This window comes from Polypterus senegalus, chromosome 4 (genome assembly GCF_016835505.1).
Source record: "Polypterus senegalus isolate Bchr_013 chromosome 4, ASM1683550v1, whole genome shotgun sequence".
NCBI classification, from domain to species: domain Eukaryota; kingdom Metazoa; phylum Chordata; class Cladistia; order Polypteriformes; family Polypteridae; genus Polypterus; species Polypterus senegalus.
Window position 1 is genome coordinate 103,635,475 of NC_053157.1, and position 27,880 is coordinate 103,663,354.

The 27,880-nt window shown below is 38.3% G+C and overlaps 1 protein-coding gene across 2 annotated transcripts in view; it reads right to left on the bottom strand.

Moving 5' to 3' along the window:
• Positions 1–27,880, bottom strand: part of grid2 (glutamate receptor, ionotropic, delta 2) — a 2,157,968-nt gene that overhangs the window by 775,049 nt on the left and 1,355,039 nt on the right. The window lies entirely within an intron of this gene.

A 27,880-nucleotide genomic window follows, 5' to 3' on the forward strand; every position in this document is an offset into this window, starting at 1 on the left:
TTAAAACTTAAGACAGTTTACAGGTAAGAAAAAGCATAACTAATTGATCCCAGTTAAGTAATACGTTTAGGCACCCTACTACCCTTAACCCTGAAATCCGTCTACTTTAGATAACTTCCTTTTGAATCATTCAGTTTACATTAAACTGTTCTCACTATTATAAAGTAGAATAACTCATATTTTACTTTCCATAAAATTTTTACACAGTTTGGAGCACTGCAAGCACTTTTTTTATGTACTGCCTTCACGAGGTTAAATGTTTTGAAGTACTACAACTTTTTAATTGTTAACTGATGAACTTTTACTAACCATGATGAAAGTTCATGTTTTTTATCCCCCACATATAATTTGGAGATTTTTAAAAAGTGTAACCACCAGAGGGTGCCACTGAGCCCCAAACCATAGACACAACAATACCTAACACACTTCCAGGTTCAAATAAACCTTTTTTATTTGACAAAGACACCTTTTCTACAGAAGCCCAATAAGAATACACCATGTACAATTCTCCTTTTTCCTCCTTTAAGAGAATGTTGCCAATTGTCTCCTGACTCTGACTCCAATTAAGTGTAGCAGCACGTTTCCTTTTAAATTAGACCCGGGAACTGCTTCTTCTGAAACACTTCCAGGTCATATGAAAACCTAGGGTTGTCTTTCCAAGGTAGCAATGTTTGGCAGTCCCCAAAAACCCCAAAAGGGCTACGTCTCAAGACTCTAACTCCCATGCCTCCCTGCGGGAATCCTGATCAGGTTTAGTTCTGAGGAACACTGCCACCTGCTGTATGAGGGAATTAACTGCTCCTGGTGAACCAGACCACCCGATCCTTACATTATGGTTTCCTGGCTGGGTATGAATCCTTCCTTTATCCCAGCTTGGATGCCTACCCTTCCTTCCTGGTACCTACACAAGAGATTAAAGTTATTTTTTGATGTTTTTGTTGTTAGGTATGTCAGATGCTTAATTTATTTAAATACTTTTAATGTACAGTAAGAGTAGTAGTGTGGCTAGAATACAAGCTATAAAGCAAAAAAAAATCTGTACATTTCATTTATAAAAATTATACAGTTGCATATTAATTCAGATAAAAGAAAGGGAAAACAGCTCCAATGTCACATACTACTTCAGTTCATAAGAAAAAAAAAGGAAAATAAGTCATGCATGTGTTCAAATGAAATTGAAGGCTGAGCTTGCTTTCTGGGAACTGCTTATCCAGTTTGATAACTTTAAGTATTGTTTTTTTTCTACATTCTGCCTATTTCTGTATTTACATTGTATGGAGGGATAAAGGTAACTGAACATTGATGACTCCATCCAAAAATAGTTTCTACACTTGATCAATATTAATGAACCTACAATAAAATGTTAGATAAATTATTTTATTAATAATTACAACATTAGAAAAAATTGTCATGAGAAAAGGCCATGCACTTCATCAGGTTGGTCTATCCGATAGCCAAGTTCAGAGGTGGGCAAGTGCGGTCTTTGAGGTCTTTTTTTGTGGCCGTCATGAAGGTATCAGTGAAACAAGTGATTGCGGCCTTTTAGCTTGTTCAGACTAGCCGAAAATATTTAACGAAACAAACAATGTAAACGAAGATTCGTTTGGTCTCCGCGTTCATACCTGATGGAATGCTCAATGACAGCCAACGAAATACAGCCAAAATGAATGCAAGTTATGCCAGTAGTAGTCAAGCTTGATAGAGTGCACGCGCACTGTAGATTTTCGCGAGTACTGCTGTAATTATTTCCCACGGTAACTAAAGTGGCCAATCAAATGGCACCGAAAATGGTTAAAGTTCAGCATGCTTCAATTTCAAGGAAAGTAGTCAGATCCATCATTTTCTCAACTGATAATTATTGTTGTGTTTTACTGGCCATATAATGCAGTTACCGCCGTCAAAGAAATCCAGACATGTAGACGATGAAAATCAACAGTTAAAACAGTGAATAGAAGTTGGATTTCTTCATGTCAAACCAAGGAAACTCCATGATGTGCCTAAGATGCAAGACGCAAATAAGAACATTAAAATGATCAAATGCAAAAGAGCACTATGAGAGTTGTAAGTCACACATGAAGTACATCAGTTTAAAAGATGAGGCCAGAAAACAGTCCCCAAAGCATATGATTCCTTGAACAAGAGCCATACAAAAGAAACATCCATGTTCGCCAAATTCAAATCATCCTCTCACAATCCGGAAGTTGAGGCAATGTTTCGAGTAGCCTTCATATTGGGTGCCGCTGGAAAACCATATACTGATGTAGAGATATTCAAATCATGCATGCTTAATCTTGTTCAGTGTCTCGAACCATCGCAACTTAAAAAATTTAAAGATTTACCTCTATCACGAAGAACAATTGTGAGGCGCCAAAGTGAGATTGCGGTTGACTTAAAAAATCAGCTGAATAAAATATGTCAAGAGTCCAATACTTTGTATTCTGTAGCGATGGATGACTCCTGTGATACAACAGATACGGCACAACTGCTATTTTCATCAGAACAATGTCACCAACATTTGACATCCATGAAGAGTTGTTGTCCCTAATCAGTCTCAAATCAACAACAAAGGCACAAGATATTCTCATAGCATTTAACACTTGTGTAGAGAAGAAATTAGATCTACAGACTTGTTGCTGTGTGTACAGATGGAGCTCCTGCAATGGATAGGGCAGATCCAAGCAACTATAGGCCAGTAAGCTTAACAAGCATCACAGGAAAATTAATGGAAGGAATTATTAAGGATAAGATTGAGCAACACATGACAAGGACAGGAGTTATTCTGAACAGTCAGCATGGGTTCAGAAGGGGGAGGTCGTGTTTTACTAACATGTTGGAATTCTATGAGGAGGCAACAAAAGGATACGATCAAAGTGGAGCTTATGATATTATTTATCTGGACTTTCAGAAAGCATTTGATAAGGTGCCACATGAGAGGTTGGGCATCAAGTTAAAAGAAGTGGGAATTCAGGGTGATGTTTTTAGATGGGTGCAGAATTGGCTCAGACACAGGAAGCAGAGGGTGATGGTGCGAGGAACCTCATCAGAACTGGCCGATGTTATGAGTGGTGTTCCACAGGGGTCAGTGCTAGGGCCGCTGCTATTTTTAATATATATAAATGATTTAGATAGGAATATAAGTAACAAGCTGGTTAAGTTTGCAGATGATACCAAGATAGGTGGATTAGCAGATAATTTGGAATCCGTTATATCATTACAGAAGGACTTGGATAGCATACAGGCTTGGGCAGATTTGTGGCAGATGAAATTTAATGTCAGTAAATGTAAAGTATTACACATAGGAAGTAAAAATATTAGGTTTGAATACACAATGGGCGGTCGAAAAATCGAGAGTACACCTTATGAGAAGGATTTAGGAGTCATAGTGGACTCCAAGCTATCAACTTCCAAACAGTGTTCAGAAGCCATTAAGAAGGCTAACAGAATGTTAGGTTATATAGCACGATCTGTGGAGTACAAGTCCAAGGAGGTTATGCTCAACCTTTATAATGCACTGGTGAGGCCTCATCTTGAGTACTGTGTGCAGTTTTGGTCTCCAGGCTACAAAAAGGACATAGCAGCACTAGAAAAGGTCCAGAGAAGAGCGACTAGGCTGATTCCAGGTCTACAGGGGTTGAATTATGAGGAAAGATTAAAAGAGCTGGGCCTTTACAGTTTAAGCAAAAGAAGATTAAGAGGTGACATGATTGAAGTGTTTAAAATTATGAAGGGAATTAGTACAGTGGATCGAGACTTGTATTTTAAAATGAGCTCATCAAGAACACAGGGACACAGTTGGAAACTTGTTAAGGGTAAATTTCGCACAAACATTAGGAAGTTTTTCTTTACACAAAGAACGATAGACACTTGGAATAAGTTACCAAGTAGTGTGGTAGACAGTAAGACGTTAGGGACTTTCAAAACTCGACTTGATGTTTTCTTGGAGGAAGCAAGTGGATAGGACTGGCGAGCTTTGTTGGGCTGAATGGCCTGTTCTCGTCTAGATTGTTCTAATTCTAATGGTAGGAACAACGGGCGGTTTTGTGACTCTACTTAAACAACAAATTCACTCTCAATATCCGGAATCTCCCACATTATTGTCACTGCATTGTATTATACACCAACAAGCTCTATGTGCCAAGTCTGCAACCTTGAACATCACATTGGAAGACACTGTTGGTATTATGAATTTCATTCAAGCTCGAGCCCACAATCATCGCTAGTTTACAGAACTTCTCCAAAATGATGATTCAACTGAGAAAGAGGAGATTTTATATTACTCAAACACTTGTTGGTTGGCAAGAGGATCTGTTATAAATAGAATTTATGAATTGCAAGGCACTATCAAAGAGTTCTATGCATCCAAAGGAGTGGTTTGTAAACTTGATGACATCAACTTTTGCATGAACCTGGCTTTCCTCAGCGATCTTTTGAGTGAACTCAACAGTCTAAATAAGCAACTCCAAGGCAGAAATCAAAGTGTCTGTGACCTCTGGCGGAGTATAAAAATTTTTCAGCGCAACTTGAAATTGTTTCACGGCAAGTTTCAAAAGCAGAAACTCTCCAAATTCTTTCCGTGTCTGAGTAATTTTGCCAGTAACAACTCATCTGTAAAAATACATTTTGATGAGTTCTGTGAAATGCTCGGTTCACTAGTCACTGAATTGGAGGCTCGATTCTCCGACATCCACGTCAATGACAATTGAACCTGAGAAGTTCCAAATGGAGTTGTTGGAACTTAGTGAAGAACCAAATACTCAACACAAGCTATCCCAAAATTCCACGGATTTGATTTCATTTTGGTGTGATGCTCACATCTACCCCATTCTGCGCGAACACGCTCGACAGGTGTTAACATGCTTTGGTAGCACGTACATTTGTAAATGTACATTCTCTCATATGAAGTACTTTAAAAATTGATACTGCAAAGTTCTGACAGATGACCATTTGGAAGGCCAGCTATGTTTGAGAACAACAACTTTTGAACCAAGTTTTAATGAATTGTCAACCAACAAACAGACTCAAAAAAGTCATTGAAAATTACAGAATTAATTTGTGTTATGGATTATTCTTACACTTTTACACACTTTGGGGTCAGTATAAAGTTTAATAATAAATAATTAATAAAAGCATGCCTATATATGTTGTTAATGACTTCATAATGATGCAGCCTTGTTCGAGTTAAAGCAGCCGTCAGTGGCCTTAGTGCAAAAAAAAGTTGCCCACCACTGGCCTAGATAGTCCAAAAATAACACCATTTCAGATTTGAAGGTTCCTGAAGGCCTACTCTTGATCACACTACATGGTTATTTATTCCATGACTTTATGGTTCTTTGCATGAAGAAAACCTTTCTAACATTAGTGTGAAATCTGTCCAACTGTGCATTATCAAATAACAACTGGGACCGACTGTATTAATTGCTTTCTTATCTTTAAATATTTCAATCCAGTCCCCTCTTAATCTCCATTTGCTTAAACTGAAAATATTCAGCTCCTTCAGTCTACACAGCTTACACCTCTTAGTCCTGGAATAATCCTAGTTGATATTTTCTGGGCTTTTCTAGCACTGCTATGTATTTTTGTAATATATCGACCAAAAACTGAGCACAGTACTACAGATGAGGCCTAACTAGGCCATTATCAAACTTAAACATAATGCTTCCTTGATTTATTCACTACATCCTATTAGCTCACTTGATCATTTCTGTTCACTGACTCAATATACGGTAGATAGTGATGAGCCCACTTTGACTCCTAGGTCCTTCTCATAACGTGCACTCATCAAATGCAGTTTCAGACCCTCCCCATTATTTAGTCAAATCTAACACTATTACTTCCTAAATGCAATACTTTACACTTTCTTAAAGTATATTTAATCTACAACAAATCTGCCCAGGATTTATGCTATCCTATTTCCTCTGTAATAATTTAGCTGATTCTACATTATGTGACCTTCACCTAGTTGACGAACACTACTTTTAACAATAACTAATTCTGCAAAAGTTCCATCACCATTATCCTTTTCTTCCTCTGTTTGACGCCAACGTTGTACCCATTTACAGACTGTGCCCTGAATTCCCACTAGCCTTTCATGTGGCGTTTTACCAGAAGCCTTCAGAAAATTAAGATAAATAATATATGCACCTCTCTGATTCTATGCTTTCTGGTCTAAACCAATGTTGAGTAGTTGCTAATAATCTTGCTCTTCACACAAATAAACTTCGAAAAGGTGCAAGATCAAAGTATTTGCTGTATCACTCTCTGTATATTTTACCTTACCCTTACAGTTCTTAATGTTCTTCACCTTATCTTGACTGTTATTTGACTGCTAAAATATTAAATTAACTTCTTTGGGCCATCTTTCATTTTTTCTGCAATATTTCGCTCTCTGGGTCATCTTTCACTTTTTTAACAACATTTCTGTTAACATTTTATCATTACATTAATATTATTCTTTGTTCCTCATTGTATATTGTTTCACAATATTTTACTTTTTTTTTCAATTGTTCTAAAAATAGTAGACTTAACAAATTTACCAAAACTAATAATAATGTATCATTGGTAGACCAAACCTGAGTGAGACAGAGGTGTTATGTCGACTGCTCCTAGAGTGGGGAGTAGAATGGGGAGAAGGTATGGTTATGGTGAGAAATTATTCATTCAGAAGCTCTTTCACAAAAGCATTGACCTCGGTGCATGGTTCCTAGGAAATCTCGATCCAGTCATGGATTAGTTCTAGATTGTAGAGAGCAAGAGGTACCTTGTACCCCATTTGAGCTGAGAAGTCTTTGAATTAGCACAGGCTGTAGCAGTGGACACAGAAGAGGAGAGAGAGGCCATTTGGAAGAAGCTAGAGTGAAGTCTGACAGCAAGAGAATTGTAGGACGAAGCAGTTAAAGTAAACTGCGGTGATGTGGATAGAAATATTAAGATTTACTTATGCAATGACATTAATGTATCTGCCATGAAAAAAAGACATGCAAATTCATTTTAAGGAACAATGTAAATCGAATCACAGAAATGAGGCATCAAAACGGTGTCAAGACAATAACCATAAGGATGATAAAGCCTTGGTGCAGTAATCATTTCTTTCATTATTAAAAAAAGTTAATATTTGATCATTTTGATCAATAAATGAATTATTATAATAATAGTATAAACAGCATACATTTCTAAGTGCTTTTTATTGTGCTCTCTATATCTTTTTCTATGATTGAGATACAGGTCTGACTACATTTAATTTAAACTAAAGATGGTAAACATTTTAACATAACCATTGCCTTTAACATATGGTATTGTATTCATCGTCTTATTATTTTGTTTACTACCAGTTTTGTACTATTGTCACTAGTTGCTGAAAAACATTCAACGTACCACATATACTTGAATATAAGCCGAGTTTTTCAGCACCCAAAATGTGCTGAAAAACGTCACCCTCAGCTTATATTCGAGTCAGGTCCCGCTGCCCCCACCAACCTGCACGTGTTCAGTCTCTCCCTGTGCAGCGAGTGAGACAGAGAGAGAGAGAGAGACACCCACACACGAGTGTGAGAGAGAGAAGGCTGGCTGCATAAGGCTGAGAAGGCAGTTAAAGAATGCACCAGGCTTGTTTTTAAAGAGACAGATTCGAGCATTGTTTTAACCTTGTTGTATTTAATGAAGACTTTTTTCTATTGGATTTTAACCTCCACTTCACTTCTGTTTACAGCGATCGGTTCGTAGCGTGCATTGTTGCAATGTTACTTTTCTTGGTGGTTTATTAAGTTACGGATTTTTCAAATGTTAATTTTTTTCCTTGTGCTTAAAACTCATTAAAAAAAAGTAGCGCTATAGTGCAAACACTTGCAGTGTTAGTATTCTCTGTTGCTCAAGGTTTTCGCAGTGTTATTCAATGTTTTTACATTTAGTTTACTATTACGCTGTGCATTCTATGGTGTAATTAACTATACTTGTATTTAAAAATCTTTTATAAATATATATTTACATACAGTTCGTGCGGTCTGGAACGGATTAATTGTATTTACATACAATCCTATGGGGGGAATTTTCTTCAGGTCACCCAAGGTTCCATTGTATCTGGTTTGGTCTGCGGGCAGTAGAAGAACTGCTGCGGGCTCTGTGTGGTGCTGTGCAGCCTCTGTGAGACTCATTCCGGGCTGTGTGCCCAATTAACGAGCTGATGCCTCAATTAATGTATGGTAATTTTATTGGTATTTGTTTTAATTATTGAAACTTACCAGTAGCTGCTGCATTTCCCACCCTAGACATACTCGAGTCAATAAGTTTTTCCAGTTTATCTAGGTAAAATTAGGTACCTCGGCTTATATTCAGGTTAGCTTATACTCGAGTATATACGGTAAATTGAAATTTTTATTGACAATGAATTAGAAACTTCTTACATTTTAGGCTGCTGTCTTTTTATCCTTCTTCTAGTCTACTCAATCAAATAAGGTCATTAGAATGCTTTAATTTCTTTAATTATTATTTTTTTAACCACAGAGAGTATAAAACGTGCATACTGCAGTATAGAGTATACATTGTTTATTTATCTGCTTGTTACATATGCAATGTTTTGCAATTTTAAATGAAGACATAAAATAAATAATTGGCAAAATATTTGTTAACCAAGATAGCCAGAAACTGGATGCCTGGTAACTGAAATATATTCCAAAAAAAATGTAAAAAAAAAAAAAAAAAAAAAAAGAATGAGATTTCTGTAGGCTATATAGCAGCTGTAATGATGAGAAAAACAAATGCATAAAACAAATAAATAAATATAACGGCGGAACTTCAATCAACATATTACTCTAAAAAAACATGTTTTCAGTGATTGCTACATAATTCAGTGGCTGCATGTCCAATAACCAGAGCCCTCTGCAGCTGTCACAACTGATTAACCATGAAATGTTTATAGGGATTTTTTACACTGCAATATGCTTACTTTGGGTGTATTTAGTGCTTGAGTGACAGGTCAGACTAAAGCTAAAAATTCAAGAAACCTTAAAAGTTTTTATTTATATATTGTGCAATAAATTTCTTTTCATGTTTATCAATGTACGTAGTACTTTAGCTAGAATAAATGCTTACTTGGGATTACATCTCTAAATAAATTTTTGTTATAAAAAAGCAGCTTATTTTATAAATAGTAGGTTACTGGTCAAGGTTAATGGTCACTCTACAGAGAGTACTAATGCAATGCTATGTTACAGTGCTCACCAGATGGATTATGCTTCACATCTGGTCCAAGAATGACTAGAAATCCCATAGGAGTAACAGGAATTTGTTGCTGGAGAAAGGTATGTATTTTTTTTTATCTGGCTCAGCTTGCTGCCATCATGACCCTCACAGGACAAGTAGATTAGGAAAAGAATTAATATGTGTTGGATAATGAAAAATTGTAAATATTTTGTTAATGCAAGTGACGTTGAAAAATAATTATTTTACTTGAACTGTTCAGCATTAATTACAGAAGCAGTGAAAAATATTTACACATACCATTTCAATTATAGGTTCACTTTTTTAAAAAATACAGCCTTTAAAACATAGTAGTGCCAGATTACAACAATTCAAAATTTCCAAGGATATTATCAGCTGTTATTACCTAAAAACAAAAATGTAAAACAGCTGTGATGTTAAATTGTTGCTCTTTATCGTCATTACACTCTCAACATTGATTTAAAATGCTGTAAAGGATGACACAGACAGGAGGGTGTCCCAGTCTGGCTCAAGCAAGGTTCCTTACCTGGATAGGGGGCTAACCCGTCAGAAGCTCAAGAAAAAAAGATAAGAGTCTTCCCTGCATTAGCCTGGAAGATAACAGAATATGCCAGTTTAGAACTGGGTCCACTGACATCCTGGCAGTGTTCAATCCAGGATCTACACCCGGCCAGGTGGCTAGCGTAATATAAAGATCAGGGAAAACAAATGGTCAGGACTACATGCTCCCTCAATATGTTAGGTGGCAACATCCCTGGGTGGTCCTACCAATATGGACTCACACATGGCTTGCTGGAAATTGTAGTTTCTTGAGGCAGCCTAGTTGGGTTCCAGGGCTGCCACCAGAGGGTGCTGTGAGGATTTGTGATTCCTACTCAAAGGGACTTTAGCTCAACCTGGAAGTGCTTCCATTGGGCTATGTCCTGGCACTGGAAATGCTTCCAGGTCTAACACAGAAAAGCCGTTCGACTTCATCCAGGCAAATTGGAGTTGGAAGAGGAGGTAACAACAGTGGCCAGGTAGAAATGAAGGAATAAGAGAGAGAAATAGAGAGGAGAAGCAAGCATTTGTGTCTACACAACATATAAGAAATGTTTTTGTAAGGTATTTAGGTTCATAAACCTTTTTGTTCGCACTCAGACTTATGTCATTGTGTTTGTGTTTGGGGTGCTGAAATGCAATGCCCTGTATTATTTACAATGCAATATTAAATTTATTTTTGTTTTATTAGCTTCTCCCCCTATTTGAAATAATTTACATTTATTCCAAAACTTTAATTAAATCTTGACCCTATGGTATCCACTAATCCACCTTCATTTTTATCATCTGTAGATGAATGTACTTTTTATTTATTTTGCAGGATTCCACCCTTCACATCTCTTTTTTTGGAAAAAACATCCTTGCATGATATCAGGATTTCCCTTTTTAAGCAACTCCTTCTGACTCACTTTTTACCTTTATGTTATTTTTGTGACTTTCTAATACATTCTTGCATTTATAATGATTTTTTGATTCAGTTTGTCCGTTCAGTCCAAAGTTTGTTTGTTTATTTATTCACTAGGGGGTTCGCCCCTGCTCGCTTTGCTCGCCAAAACCCCCAGCCTGCGCTACGCTATGTGCCAGCCACTTCACATCTCTGCTGTTTGCTGCTGCAAATGGACATCCTGAGGGTTCACAGGATCCCCTCGAGGTTGCTGGATATCATGGCCGACTTGTACACTGGTACTGTGAGTGCTGTGCAGAGTGGAGGTAGAACCTCTGTGTTCTTCCCAGTTGATTCTGGGGTTCGTCAGGGGTGTGTTCTTAGTCCTATTCTGTTCAGTAATTGTATGGACTGGGTGTTGGGCAAGGTCATTCATGTTTCTGGTGACTCTTCCTATGAAGTCAGTAGACAGATTGGGAGAGCATAGAGGGTGATGAGGTTGCTGGAAAGGGGTGTGCGGCGTGCCCGATATCTATGCAAAAGGATGAAGTCTTTAGAGTTCTGGTGCTTCCAGTCTTGTTATATGGTAGCGAGACATGGACACTATCTAGTGACCTGAGACGAAGACTGGACTCCTTTGGTACTATATATCTCCAGAAAATCCTTGGGTACCGTTGGTTTGACTTTGTGTCGAATGAGCTCATGGAGCCCCGAATGAGGCACATTACCTGAATTGTGAGGGAGCATCAGTTACGGCACTACGGCCATGTGATGCGTTTCCCTGAGGGTGATCCGGCTTGTAAGATCCTCACTGTTTGGGAACCAAGTGGCTGGACCACACCAAGGGGTCGCCCACGAAACACCTGGCTGCGGCAGATAGAGGGTGCTAACCCTAACCCTAATTTCCGGAGGGTGGGACTGGATTGCGTGTCTGCCTGGGGGGTTGCAAACCGGGATCCCGAGTTGTTTCATCATGTAGTGAGTGCGGCAACACACTGTACCAGTACATGCTCCCCAACTCGACTTGACTTTACATTAAAGTTCAATAAAACCTAAAAAGAATGATACCAAACATATATATGTAGGTTTTAGCCTGATTTAAAGCATGACAAAAAACTTGACATAGAAATGTCACATAAAATCGTTGCACTTTTAGACTTAGGATTTTATATATATATATATATATATATATATATATATATATATATATATATATATGTGTGTGTGTGTAGAGAAGATTTATTTATTTATACTTTAAAGGCCAGTTTCCCTTTTTCTGAGCTGTCCGTCACAATGTACATACGTTTAGTGTCACTGTACACACATTTTACTGTATACAATTTTTCTTGCATTGTATGTATTTATTGCTGGTGGCCTGTCTATCGTAATGGCTGTAACATATGTGATATCGGAGATACTCGATATCTTTAAAATAATATTTAGGTTTTACTGTATATAAACAGTATGTTTACATACATAATTTCAACAAATCTTGCCTAATATCTAAGAGAATACAAAGGGTTTATGCTGTATAACTGTGCGGGAAATGTTTATAAGAGTGTGGGAGAGTTTATAAGGGCTTAAAATATATAAAAATAACCATATGAACATATGGTTTTTACTTCGTGGATTTTCACCTTTCGTGGGGGGTTCTGGAACGCAACGCCCACGATAAAGGAGGGATCACTGTATATCATAGTTTTAATGCTGACATAAATCTGGATGTCATCGCTATGTAGCAGTGAAAAACTAAGACTATTTCAGCAGTTGATTTGTCCAAGGTGGAGCACATATATGAAAAATAGACGGGTACTAAGAACTAATCCCTGGGGTGTGCCTTGAGTAACAGAGACAAGTGAAACATTGTATTGTCTATGAACACAGGAAAAAGGCTAATAAGATCTTAGCTCAACAAATCCACAAGCAAGAATTTTGCAATGCAATATCAGTAATCACCAACACAGACGGAGATAGAGTCATTGGCCATAAAAATATAATGCACACATTTAGAGACTACTACAAGTCCTTATATTCTACTCTGTTTAAAGAATACAAGGCACAATCTAATGCGTTTTTTGATACATTATGGATACCACAGCTAGATACTCACAGTGCAAAGGAACTGAATAAATCTCTGACACTATCAGAATTACTAGACACTATAAACTCACTTTTGAATGGAAAAGCAGGGGCCTCATGTATAAATGGTGCGTACACATAAAAATGTTGTGTATGCCTGTTTCCACGTTCACATCGCGATGTATAAAAACTAAACTTGGTGTAAAGACATGTACATTCTCACTCCAGCTCAAACCATAGCATACGCAAGTTTTCGGCTCAGTTTTGCAAATGGGCAGCACCCAGTGTCAAATCAGTGCTACTGTTCCTGGGTGGCTTCCGTTTATTTTCTAGATTCACATCCCTGATGCAGTTTTATCAAATACACTGACATTAACTCTATATCGTTTTTAGTTTAAGGCATCTGATTGTAATCAATCAGCTGCTTTAGCAGTGTTACTCTCAGTGCACCACTGAGTATTTTAAGCCACTGCATCTGAGTGTGGAATCACAGCTGTACAGCAGCTGATCAGAAAGTTCTACCACAGATTATGTCAAGAGTGAAGAGAATTATTGGGGAACAGCTTCTAGCAAAAGCTGCCTCAGCCATGTGCACAGTATATTTGAACATCTCCCATTTGGCAAACGCTTCAGAGCCTTTCCTGCATGAACCCTGCGGTTTCATGCCAAGAGATATAAACGCACTAAATCAGTTCATCAAGTGCTCCCAGTAGAATTGTTTGTACTTATAAGCACAATTACCTTACTGTAAACTTGCATCACAGTTGTAATATTGCAGAACCTGAGCCACTTATGCTTTCATATTGTATATTTCTCATTGTTTTTTTATCATATTATTATTATTGTTGTTTTTTTTGTTGTTATTTTACCATTTTATAGGAAAATAAGTTTATAAGGATTTGCATATTGAATCTCATTGTACCATACAATAACAATAAAGGAATTCAATTCAATTTAATAGAAGAGAGTGTGTATTTACAGATGATGACGACTGGCTTCTATGTCGATTTAGATTTCCAGGTACTATCTTCTTGGAGCTCTTGATATAATTTTTCAGATGAAATGCAGTAAAGTATATGTATTACATTATACAGATAAATTTTAAGCTTCATTTAAATAATGTATACTGTTATTAAACGTGTGGACACAGTGTGCAGCGGTAGCGACGAATTGGCACCCCGTTCAGGGATTGTTCCTGCCTCACACTGTATGCTTCCTGGGACTGGTGCACCCCTGGAAGGATAGATGGATGGAATAACTAACATGTACTATAAATATATTTTAATGTTCCTTAAAAGTTTTGAAGAATCTGAGTTCTAAGCTTACAGATGGCTTGACATGTATTAAAGAGATGATTGTGTGGTGAGTGGCTACTTGGAGAAAGAAAAGGAAGAACAGGAATTGGGGGTTAGTACGTTTGAAAGAGACAGTACTGTTGGAAAAAATGATTTCATCAAGGGTTGCGCATGGTGCAGCAAGCATCTTGCAGGAGGCAGGATCAATCTCTAGGTGGGGCGCCAGCTCGTCACTACCATTGTGCCACTGTGGCCCCATTTCTAATACATGCTTTAATTCATTTCATCATGAAAACTATGTTAATTACACATCTTAGTATTTAAATTGTTCAGAGAGTTGTAATATCATGAATGTAATGTATTCTGTGTCCTGTCGGCATAAGAGAAAGCCCTTACAAGAAGCAAGTAGTGATTCACACACATAGAGTATAGAAGAACACACAGAATATGAAGCATTTCACATGCTACTTTAGTGACAATGGGATTTTAGAAACTAGTAAATTAAAAGATTTTAAGATTAAGTTTATGATGTTCTACTTTAATGACAAAATAAACTACATGACTAAAGTGGAAATGTCGAGATTAAAGTTGACATTTCAAGCTTTTTTTTCCACTGTGTCCCTATTTTTTTCCTTTCTCTATACCCTAATAAGCTTCCATGTGACACTGAGATGGTGGGATACGACTCACCTTTTCCCAGTGACTTTATCTGACAGTTTTGTTTTTTTATTTCATGCACTGTGCGACTTTGTGAACTTGAACTTTCAATGAACTTCCTTTTGTTGTTTATACAACTGCTTAAACCAACAAATAGTACTTTTTCCTTGCCTTAACTTGGCATTCACTGATATTCTTCTTTTTCCCTGTGCTTCTGCTATAGTCTTTTCACAGAATGTTGAACGTAAGGGAATATTTATATTGATTTGCATTTTCAAAGAGGCGTAATTCTGGGAGGGGCGGCAAGTGAATGCACGAGTGTTACATCACACCCAAACCAAGGTTTATGTAACAGAAGTGTTTGGAAGTTGGCTTACGCATGGTTTTCTGAATTTGATTTTTTTTTTGTGTGTACGCACATTTCGACTTTTGTCTGTACGCTATGTTTTAGTGTGAATTCTACACACAGTGTTATGCATAAGGCCCCAGGTCCTGATGGCCGCACTGTCGAATTTTATAAAGAATTTTTCAAGTTAGCTGCCCTTTTATTAGCAACATTTATAAAAACCAGAGACAATAAAATTCTACTTCAAACTTTTCGCCAAGCATTAATTACCACATTTCCTAAAAAAAAATAAGGACTTATTACAATGTGCATTATACGGACCAGTCTCATTTCTGAATAATGATGTTAATATACTCTCTAACGTCCTAGCTAGAAGGATTGAGAACATGCTGTTGTCAGTAATATCTCAAGACCAAACCAGATTTATTAAAAGTAGGCATATGACTTCCAATCTTCAACAACTATTTAATATACAGGGGGTCCTCGGGTTACGACACAGTTCGGTTCCTACAACAATGATGTAACCCGAATTTTGGTGTAAGTCGAAACACACTCTAGCCTAAGTCACTTACCTATCTTAACATATTTGCAAAATCATAATCTAGAACATAAAAACACAAAATCTAAGCCTGAGAAAAAAGAAAAGGACATAAATATACTGTACTGTACACTGTACTGTAGTAACAGAAAAAATGAGTGTAAAAAAATGCTTACCTTTATTCCTTCTCATGTCTCAATTTTTTTAAGGTTTTATGGGAGTGAGTGTTGTAAACTCGAAACGTTGTATGTCGAAACGTTGTAACCCGAGGACCCCCTGTAATATATTCACCCATATAGTCCAACACTTCAGAGATCTTGTTACCTTTGGATGCAGAAAAAACATTTCATATGTTTGAATGTGATTACCTATTCACCACTTTTTATAAATTTGGGTTTGGCCCTAACATATATGCATGGATCAAACTACTGTATACCAGTCCAGAAGCATCAGTTTGTGTTAAAATACTATCTCAGACTACTTCAAGTAGAGCATGGTACTAGACAAGGATGTCCCTTGTCCCTACTGCTATTTGCATTCGCCATTACGCCATTGGCTTTTCACTTTCAAAATACATCAGAGATAAAAGAGATTTTCAGAGAAGGACTTGAACAGAAAATATTACTATATGCAGATGATATGGCACTGTATATTTCAGACCCACAAAATTCAGTGCCTACAGCTCTAACTGTACTAGCAGAATTTTAAAAGATATCTGTACTCAAAATTAATCTAAACAAAAGTGTGCTTTTTCCAGTGACTTCTCTAGCAAATAGCATTGGATTGGACACCTTCCCTTTTATCATTGTAGATCAACATAAATATCTAAGGGTAATCATCACAAATAAATATAAAGCTCTTTTTCAACAAAGTGTTGCTGTTTGCATGGACAAATTTAAACAAGATGTGTGTAGACGGTCTACCCTCCATCTTACTTTAGCAGAGAGAATTAACACTATTAAGATGAATATTCTCCCTAACCATCTGTTTCTATTTCAAAACATTCCCATATTTATTAACAAATTATTTTTTAAGAAATTATATTCAATCATAACCTGATTTATTTGGAATTCAAAATATTCACGCATCCAAAGGGCAACCATACAATGATGTAAATCAGAAGGTGGCATGGCTGTAACTAATTTTTAGTTTTATTTCTGGGCAGCAAACATACAAGCTATAAAAGCCTGGACACTGACACAAATAGATGAACACACACTAGCATGGTCTGCAATAGAAATGAAATCCCACAGTATCTCTTTATATTCATTGCTTTGTACACCAGTAAATACAAGGTATTGTCAATAACCCAATTTTTTAAAAAAAATTTTTAACCCAATATTACTAACAACCCATTTGTCCTTCATTCATTCAGAATATGGAACCAATGTAGGAAGCACTTCAAGTTAGAGAATATTTTATCTGTGGCACCTCTACATGATTACCACCTTTTTCCACCCTCTCAAACTTGCACATTTTTTAATGTTTGGAAAACGTATGGGATCAAATCATTTAGAGAATTGTATATAAATAATGTTTTTGCATCCTATGAACAATTACACTCTAAATTTTGTTTTTCCACTATTTCCAAATCAGAAACTTTGCTAAACAAAATCTGCCCAGTTTTCCTCACCTCTCACTTGTTTCTATTCCAGAAGAGATATTGATGTCTTGAAGACTCTAACATCCATCCATCCATCCATTATCTAAACCGCTGAATCCGAATAGGGTCACGGGGGTCTGCTGGAGCCAATCCCAGCCAACACAGGGCACAAGGCAGGAAACAATCCTGGGCAAGGTGCCAACCCACCGCAGGACACACACAAACTTACCCACACACCAAGCACACACTAGGGCCAATTTAGAATTGCCAATCCACCTAACCTGCATGTCTTTGGATTGTGGGAGGAAACCGGAGCGCCCGGAGGAAACCCACGCGACACGGGAGAACATGCAAACTCCACGCAGGGAGGACCCGGGAAGCGAACCCAGGTCTCCTTACTGCGAGGCAGCAGCGCTACCACTGCGCCACCGTGCCGCCCGAAGACTCTAACAGAATTTCAATAATATATAAAACCATTTTAAAGTCCCTTCCTTTTAAATATACCAAAGTACAGTAGGAAAAGGATCTCTTACTCAACAATTCAGAAAAGGAGTAGAAGGTAGCCATATACAGAATTCACTCTAGCTCTATATGCACAAAGCATTCAGTTATTCAACTTAATTTTTTTTATCAAGCACATCTGTCTTGTTTAAAATTTTTCAAAATGTTTCCAGTACAAAATCCAACATGTGAATGCTGCACTCAAGCTCCATCTTTACTAGGCCACATGTTTTGGGCATGTACCAAATTAACCTAATTTTGGACAAAAATATGTAAATGATTATCAGACAGCCTTGGTGTCACAATCACTCCTGTACTCCCAGATGGAATTAAAGCGGAGAAGAACAAAGAAACTGTAATTGCCTTTATTTCAATATTAGCTTGTAGACTTACTTTACTCAGCTGGAAGTATCTTAACCCACCTCTGTTTTGTCAGTGGGTAAGTGATGTTATATATATATATATATATATATATATATATATATATATATATATTGTGAAGGACAGCCGGGTACCATGCCTGGCAGGGACGCCCCTGCTGCTTATGTTCCGGGGGAGCCACCATGGGCAGTCCAGTACCTCCCCCAGGATGCTTGGTGGCAGCCTCCATGGCTGACGGTGATTCCCCAACCACCCGCAGGGCTCCATGGTAGATGGAGTCCTACACAGCCTGGTCGGGGGCTCGGATGGCTGCTAGGGGGAGCTGCATGGACTTAGCAGCCTGGCTGGACGAATCTTCAGCCCCACCTGGACGTGCAATTAGGACCAGGTGGTAAAACACCTGGAACACTTCCGGGTGGGTTATAAAAAGGGCCAGCCACCACCACTCGAGGAGCCAGGGTCGGGAGGAGGAGGATTATGCTTGTGGAGGAGTGGTGGTAGAGGAAGAAGAATGTGTTGTGCTTTAGTGTTTGTGCTTTGGGACTGTGTATTGCCTGTGGGTCACGGGGAAGACGTGCTCCCACGGGTAAAGAAAGAAATAAAGTCTTTGTGTTTTTTACTTGCCTCCGTGTCTTTCTGTGTCGGGTCAGGCACCTATATAGCACCTTTGTTACTATATATATATATATATATCTATACTAATAAAAGGCAAAGCCCTCACTCACTCACTGACTCACTGACTCACTCATCACTAATTCTCCAACTTCCCATGTGGGTGGAAGGCTGAAATTTGGCAGGTTCATTCCTTACAGCTTCCTTACAAAAGTTGGGCAGGTTTTATATCGAAATTCTACGCGTAATGGTCATAACTGGAAGCAGTTTTTCTCCATTTACTGTAATGGAGATGAGCTTCAACGCCGTGGGGCGAGTTTCGTGTGACATCATCACGCCTCCCACGTAATCACGCAGTACATAGAAAACCAGGAAGACCTCAAAAAAGCGCTTAAGAAAACATGCATTATATAATTGAGAAGGCAGCGAAACAATAAGAAGCGAGCGAGTGACATATACAACCATATTCATGAGTTCTGCTACTTCGGAAACAAAGCACGATGTAAACCTACACTTTAAATTAAGTTCATAGACAGGCTGCGCTGGCGTTTGTAATTTAGTGCCTGCCCATATAAGGCCGTCCGTCAGCGGCAATCCAATAGCAAACTGCCACGGGTAAATATTCACGGGTGAAGGACTGTGCTTATGGAGAGGAAGATGAGATGGTCAGGGTGGTGTTTGACACAAACTCAGCGAAACTGCGAGAGAAAGTTTTAAGTGCCAGGACTAAGGTAACATTAAATAAAGCTATGGATATAGCACGAGATGGCACCAGCACAGCTGGGAACCTTCGATGCAAGTACACCGAGTGGCTCACGTGAACTGACGCAGTGCACAGATAAAAGCAACAGTTCCAAAGAGCTGAACAAAACCGAATTACACAATTGAAAAGGCAGCAAAAATATGAAGCGTCTGATAAGCATATTCATAAATGCAGCTACTGTGGAAACAAAGCACACGGTGGAAAAAGTCAATGTCCCGCTAAAGGAAGACAGTGTAAAAAAAACCCGTGCATGCAGTGTGTCAGGTCTCAGATAAAGAAGAAGACGAGCTGTTTATTGATGCAGTAAGAAACGAATCGATGAATGAAACCTGTCATCTTTACAACGATTGAGAAACACGGAATGTAACTTGAACACAACACATCCTACAAATACGAACCTGATTGAAAGAAATAATGATAATCAAATCCTTGATGACAGCAACACTCAGTAACACTCACAAAACAAATACTGTATATTGACAGTCATGTTACGTTATTTTTAAAATGTTCCCTTTTCTTTTCTACCTTTTTAACACACTACTTCTCGCTGCGATACGGGTATATATATATATATATATATATATATATATATATATATATATATATATATATATATATATATATATATATATATATATGTATATATATATATCCCGCTCTACATACTCGAATAATGGATACTTTATGATTGTTTTGGTAAAGCCATACTCAGTGTATTCATTAGATGAACGGTAAAAAAGTAACAGCGATGGGAGGATGAATTATTGAGGCATGCAGGCTGTAGTGCGCATCAACTCTATCTGAATTGCGCGATCACATTTGAAAAAATATATCTTTTCAAGTTCTATTTAGTCCATATGTGTCAAACTCAAGGGCGGCGGGCCACATCCGGCCCGTGTAATTATATCTGGCCCGCGAGATCATTTTATATACTGTATTATTGTTATTAAAGCCCGGGTATATGAAGCGCTGGTAACACAATAAACTACAGATCCCATAATGCAGCGCTTCAGCTGCCTTGCCGAACACTTACCGCTTACTAGAGTTATTGCGCACTGAGTTTGCACGGCGCTTTGGTGACTTTGAAGAACAAAAAAAGTCCGTCTACATGCGACTCGAACCTTGTGCATGTTTGGTAGCACATATCTGTGTGAGAAGCTCTTCTCAGTGATAAAGACTAACAAAACAGCACACAGGAGTCGCCTCACTGATGAGCACCTGCAATCCATCCTGAGAATCTCCACAACACAGAACCTCACACCAAACAGAAACGAACTTGTGGCCAAAAAGATGCCAGGCGTCCAGCTCTAAAATGACATATGAGCAAAGACAACTGAATGATTTGATTTGTTATTGCACGTAAGAACGGGAGTCAACCGTTTTAACAAACAGCGTATTGCACTGATACGAAATAGCTGTGTGTGTATATATGTAGATATGTATGTATATGTATATATATGTTTATATATGTGTGTGTGTGTGTATGTATGTATATATATATATATGTATTTGTGTGTATATATGTGTGTGTATGTATGTATATGTGTGTATATATGTGTGTGTATATATGTAGATATATATGTATGTATATATGTGTATATGTATAGATATGTATATATATATATATGTTTATGTGTGTGTGTGTAAATATATATATATATATATATATATATATATATATATGACAACAACACTCATCACTCACAACAGTGACAAAACAATTACATTGACAATTAGGTTACGTTATTTTCAAAATGTTTCCTTTTCTTTTCATTGCTTCTTTAACACACTACTTCTCCGCTGCGAAGTGCGGGTATTTTGCTAGTATATATATATACAGTATATATATATTTGCAGCTGGAGATCCACAAAGGAAGAAAAAATAATCATGTATCATAAAGTAGTTTTTATTCCTGAGCTTTCACCCCTGCCAGGGGTCTTCATCAGAGGATAATGCTTAGAATTACAAGAATCAAAGGCAATATATAGCAAAAAATTATGTAGGGAGGGCAGGGAGGTTGGCTAAGTCAGTGTGATCAGGAGGGGAGTTATTGGTTGTAAAGTTTTATTTATTATGAACATATTCTTCTTAAGTTTGCATATGCTGGATTTATGTCCAAGTGTCTGTTGATGGCATTCTCATTTGATAGCCAAGATTCAGCCAGCTCTCTGGTACTTTTAGTACTGGCTTTAAATTTTACTTGTACATTGTCCCAGTTAAATGTATGCCCTGTTGATTTAGTGTGCGTATAGGTCAATGATTGTGAGTCCTTTCTTCTGACAGCGTTGTGATGTTCTTGTATACGTGTTGCAATTCTTTTTGATGTTTGTCCTATGTATACCGCTGAGCAAGAACTGCATGGAATGCTATAACTATGTTTCATGTTTCTGCTGTTGATTTCTTGTTTTTAGCATTGAAGAGGACCATGCTCAGATTGTTCGTGGGTTTGTGTGCTGTTCTGACTCCTGACCTGGCCAGGATTCGTGCTGCACCTTCAGAGACATTGTGGTGATAAGGGAGTGAGTGCCAAGTGGGGTGGGGTGGGGGTTCTGGTTCGATTGTTTGCTGAGTTTTTTGGCGTCTTCTGTGTAGGCTTCCATTAATTAATGTTTTTGAGTATCCGTTTGAAGTGAAAAGACTGAAGAGATAGTGTCTTTCATTCAGTTTTGTCTCTTTCATATTACAATGGGTGTGTACTCTTCTGAATAGAGTTTTAACACAGCTCCGTTTGTGAGATACCAGGTGGCTGCTGGCGAAGTGTAATATCTTGTCTGCATTCTTTATGGTACACACTTGTGGTCAGGGTGGCATCATTATTTCTTTCAATGTAGATGTCCAGGAAGCTGATGCGTTGGTTTATTTCTTTTTCCATGGTTAATTGGATTGCAGGGAATATTGTGTTGATGTGATTGTAGAATTCATTCAGCTGATCATTTTTTAGTATGACGAATGTGTCGTTTACGTAGTGTATCCAAATTTTGAGTGTGAACTGGGATAAAGCCACGTTTTCAAATTGCTACATTACCAGTTCCGCTAGAAGTCCTGATAACGGCGATCCCATTGGCATGCCTTCTTTTTGAATGTAGTATTTGCTGTGGAAATGAAAGTGAGTTTTTTGGCAAAGTGATATCAGGTGCATTATGTCTTTAATGGACAGTTTGGTTCTTGTTTCTATGGTGTGGTCACTTCCTAGTCTCATTAATAGCGTTTCTGTGGCCAGATGAGTTGGAATCATGGTGGTGTGATGCGCGGATTGTCTGCAGCTGTCATTTCCTCTTCTTAACATGGAATCAGCTCACCTTCCCACTGGACATCCCACAGCGACACAGCTCCACAATAGCATTTACCCACACCCACAGAGCCAGAGGTGCACTAATTTTATTTTAAAACTCACCATCATGGACCCCTAATGTGCTTCACCACTAGTGGACAGTGATATCAGGGTTCTGGTAATTTCACTGATCCAGAAAAAGCCTGTGTGAGCAATGCCAATTAGATAGGAGAGACATATACTATGATTTACAGTATCAAATGCAGTGCTTAACAAGTAATAGAAGAATTTTGAGTGCACCAGTATCGACAGACAGGTTCAAATGAGAGCGGTCTCAGTACTGTGCAGCATGTGAAAAATGGATTGGAAAGGCTAACGGACATTATGACTTAACAGGGAAGTCTGAGGTTGTGTAGCAACCTCCCTCTCCAGCCCCTCTGCTAGAAAGGTGAGACTGGGAATATACCTGTAGTTGTTAAGAATTAAGAAATCAGAGGTTAATGATTTATTCGTGAGATTGGAGAAATGACTTGATACACAGACTTCTACAGGAGAACATGAGGTAGAATTGAGTTGTGTGGAGATTGCGTTGGATTTTGCAGTTAGTCCACAAACAGAAAAAAAAAATTGTGTGGTTGAAGATTGACAGCAACTGTTCAGAAACGTTAGGGAAGATTTTATGGGAGGGTAAAATTTGGAGTAATTCAATTAGCTGTTTGCATATTATACTACCTTTGCTCTTTAAAAATGTAGTCCTGACATATTACACAGAGCTATGATGCAACAGATTCTATAGGTTGTGTCAGAAGGGGTTTTTGGATTACAGCTACTTTCACTTTTAAAAGAATAATGGTAATAAGAACGGGCCTTATTTAGTGCATCCCTACACCTAAGCATATGCATCATGTAGACTACAGAGTGAACAGTTAGAACGGTTTTCTTGTAATTTTTTATGTTTCCCTGACTTCTGAAGAAAATCATAGGAAGGAGTGAGAGGCTGTTCTTTAGTGGAGCATAACTATTACATTTGTTTGAAAGAATCTAGTCACAATGGGGAACTATGTTACCTGGGCAAGAAAGCTTACATAAGTCAAAGACTAACGTAGCCTCTATAGACTACAAAAAAGAGAAAGAATCAATATCATAAACACTGTAGGAAAGAGTAGTTTTCACATGATACTTAGAAAAGTGGATCCAAACATTAAATTTGATGCCAAACAAAGAAGGCAACTTACAATATTTGAGATACAATTGGTTACATTTGTTTTGTCCTTCCAATTGAAGGACAAGCAGATTAAGTGACTTGCTAATGGCCACAGAGTATCAGTAGGAGGATTTGACCCCACAACCTCAGGAACTGAACTCTAAAATCTTAACCTCTACACCACACTGCCTTCACAATCAGTGATGGTGATATTATCCTCACATGCAAATAAAGTCTAATGTGTGATCATAAATATGAATGTAACAATTAACAGACTGAGTTCAATTAAAACATTCAAAAACAGCCTGTAAATTAGTTTATGTCAAAAAATACATCAAAGTCCTCCAGTAGAATCATGGCAGGGTACGCAACTTTGTCAAATATAAGTATTTCGTTCACATCAGATAGAAAATTTGAACATCTTTAATGTGGGGTATAAATTATTACAGTAAAATAAATAGCAGTATAAAGAAAGCAATATTTAACACCATTTATTCAAAGGACATTAAATCATGAAAAGCAACATCCTTAGCTTTTAAATTTCTACAAAGCTCAGCTACAAGACTGCCACCTTTTTCTTACAAAATGCTGTGTGGATCTAAATTTACACCAGCAGGTGTCAACATATATAAATGCATATAATCTTCCTGTTGTTTCCAAGTTTTGGGATGTATATCGTGCTTTTCTGTAACTTTTAATCATTCAGAGATCGTGTTTTGTGTGTTTGGCAGCTACTCTCAAATGAATTAATTCTGCCATTGTGTACATATGCAGAATGGCTGAGTATAGCATTTTTAATTTTTGGAGGTGGTTGTTGAGAGCTGTAATTAATTTTGCACATTTTTACAAATATTTTTTGTGTACACAGGAGAGGTGACAACTTCATCTGGAAGTGCAGTACATAGAATGTTGAGACAAGGAATAAGGAACATGCATGTTTTGATCATTACAAATAGTAGACAGGCTCGTCTGTCTGATGCCTTGTGTTTTATGTACTAAAATAAAACAGAACAAAGAAAAAAGGCAGAGAAAGACGAACACTCCACATCTACTAACCCCTTGCACAGTTCAGGTATATCACTGGCTCTGTTAGGCAGCATGGGGGCTGTGGACCTTAAAAACAGAAGAAGCTTGTTGGTCTGATGTCTCATATTTTACGTACCATATCATAATGGAAAAAAATAAAAAGAAGAGATTGCTGCTAACCCGCTGCAGCTGTTATCCTTTTGTACAGTCACGCTTCCATCAGGCAGCATCCTATTGGCTGTCAAAAAGGGGCGAGCATGACTGTGCTGGAAGATCATCTCTCAGCTAATAAATGTGACATAGGCTGCAATTTTCAGTCATGTAATCTGAATGGTGCAGTGATGAGATCAGTGACTGTGATCGGCAAATCTGACACACCCCATGACAAAAAGTCACATGTGACATCAGCTTTAAACATGGACTGGATGACTGTAAGCTCACATTTTAATAGCCTAATTGAACTGTTTGCAAGTCTGGTGGTATGGTACTGAATTTTACATAACTTCTAGGATGGCAGAGAGACAAGTTTTTATTGGGGTATGTGGGACCAAAACAGTTGAAAATGGTTTCTTTCTGCATCTCCTGTTGTAGGTCTCCAGTATGGATTAAAGTGTGGATCCAGTGACAAAATGTGCCATTTGAACCACTAACTGGAGGGCCTTGCCTTCTGCCTCTGTTCATTTGTCATACTAGACTTTGCTGCAGCTGATTAGTATGCCCAGTGATAGATAGATGGTAGATAGATAGATAGATAGATAGATAGATAGATACTTTATTAATCCCAAGGGGAAATTCACATAATCCAGCAGCAGTATACTGATACAAAGAAACAATATTAAATTAAATAGTAATAAAATGAAAAAATAAAAATAAAAAAGCAGACAATAACTGAGTAATGTTAGCATTTACTCCCCCGGGTGGAATTGAAGAGTCGCATAGTGTGGGGGAAGAACGATCTCCTCAGTCTGTCAGTGGAGCAGGACAGTGACAAAAGTCTGTCACTGAAGCTACTTCTCTGCCTGGAGATGACACTGTTCAGTGGATGCAGTGGATTATTCATAATTGACAGGAGCTTGCTTAATGCCCGTCGCTCTGCCACAGATGTTAAACTGTCCATCTACGATAGAGCCTACCTTCCTAACAAGTTTGTTCAGACGTGAGGCGTCTTTCATCTTTATGCTGCCTCCCCAGCACACCACCGCATAGAAGAGGGCACTCGCCACAACCGTCTGGTAGAACATCTGCAGCATCTAACTTTTCAGAAAGTATAGTCTGCTCTGACCTTTCTTACATAGAGCATCAGTATTGGCAGTCCAGTCCAATTTGTCATCCAGCTGCACTCCCAGATAATTATAGGTCTGCACCCTCTGCACACAGTCACCTCTGATGATCACAGGGTCCATGAGGGGCCTGGGCCTCCTAAAATCCACCACCAGCTCCTTGGTTTTGCTGGTGTTAAGATGTAAGTGGTTTGAGTCGCAACATTTAACAAAGTCTTTGATTAGCTTCCTGTACTCTTCCTGGCCACTCCTGATGCAGCCCACAATAGCAGTGTCATCAGCGAACTTTTGCACGTGGCAGGACTCCGAGTCATATTGGAAGTCTGATGTATATAGATTGAACAGGACTGGAGAAAGTAGAGTCCCCTGCGGCATCCCTATATTGCTGAACACAATGTCAGACCTGCAGTTCCCAAGACGCACATATTGATGTCTGTCTGTAAGATAGTCCACAATCCATGCCACCAGGTGTGAGTATACTCCCATCTCAGTCAGCTTGTCTCTAAGGAGCAGAGGTTGGATTGTGTTGAAAGCACTAGAGAAGTCCAAAAACATAATTCTTACAGCACCACTGCCTCTGTCCAGGTGGGAGAGGGATCGGTGTAGCATATAGATGATGGCATCCTCCGCTCCCACCTTCTCCTGGTATGCGAACTGCAGAGGGTCGAGGGCGTGGCGGACCTGTGGCCTCAGGTGGTGAAGCAGCAGCCGCTCCATGTTCTTCATCAGATGTGACGTCAGAGCAACAGGTCGGAAGTCATTCAGCTCACTAGGACGTGATACCTTTGGGACAGGGGTGATACAAGATGTTTTCCAAAGCCTTGGGACTCTCCCTTGTTCCAGGCTCAGGTTGAAGATGCGCTGTAGAGGACTCCCCAGTTCCAATGCAGCAGTCATGGCGATACACCATCTGGACCCGCTGCATTGCTGGCACGAAGTCTTTTCAGCTCTCTGCTCACATGGTACATTTGTAAGTTAGTTTGGATATGATGTGACAAGTTGGCTTTACACAACCTCCAGATTAACTAAAGGTTCTTCTGAGCTTCCTTGAGAAGATATGTTGTGTAGCCTCATTAATGTCAATTAAAGCATGACCCTCTCAAAGTCTACTGAAGGCCGTCACCAGGACTTTTGTTTTGTTGACTCTGAAGGACTCTACTGTTATTACACTAATCATCAAGAAGTTTAACTTCCAATCTTTATGGAATATCATCCATATTTATAATCAGAATCACTACAATTGTGATATCAGTGAACACGATGACAGAATTGGTGACACATTTAGCAACATAATCAAGTGTAAACAGATAAATCTGCAGCGTGATGAGCACATATCCCAGAGAGGCTCAAGTTTTCAGAGTGAGATATTTAAATGTGCACTCTCCTAGCTTGACAGCCTGAGGTGTATCAGACAATATATCATATCAAATGAGAAATCGCAAACCATTGTGATTATCTTTAGGACTTTAAGTAGACTTTATTATCCCAGAGTGGTATTTGTTTGCAGCAGGAATGTACAACAAATAAGACATCATTACACAAATACAAGAAAAACTATTTAACAATATATATGCGGGGGTTAATGTTATCATAAGTACACATACTCAAGATTAGTATAAAGAATAATTACCTCTAATAGTACACAAAATAATAATTCAGGGTTTAGCAGCATCCTTACAAGTAGAAA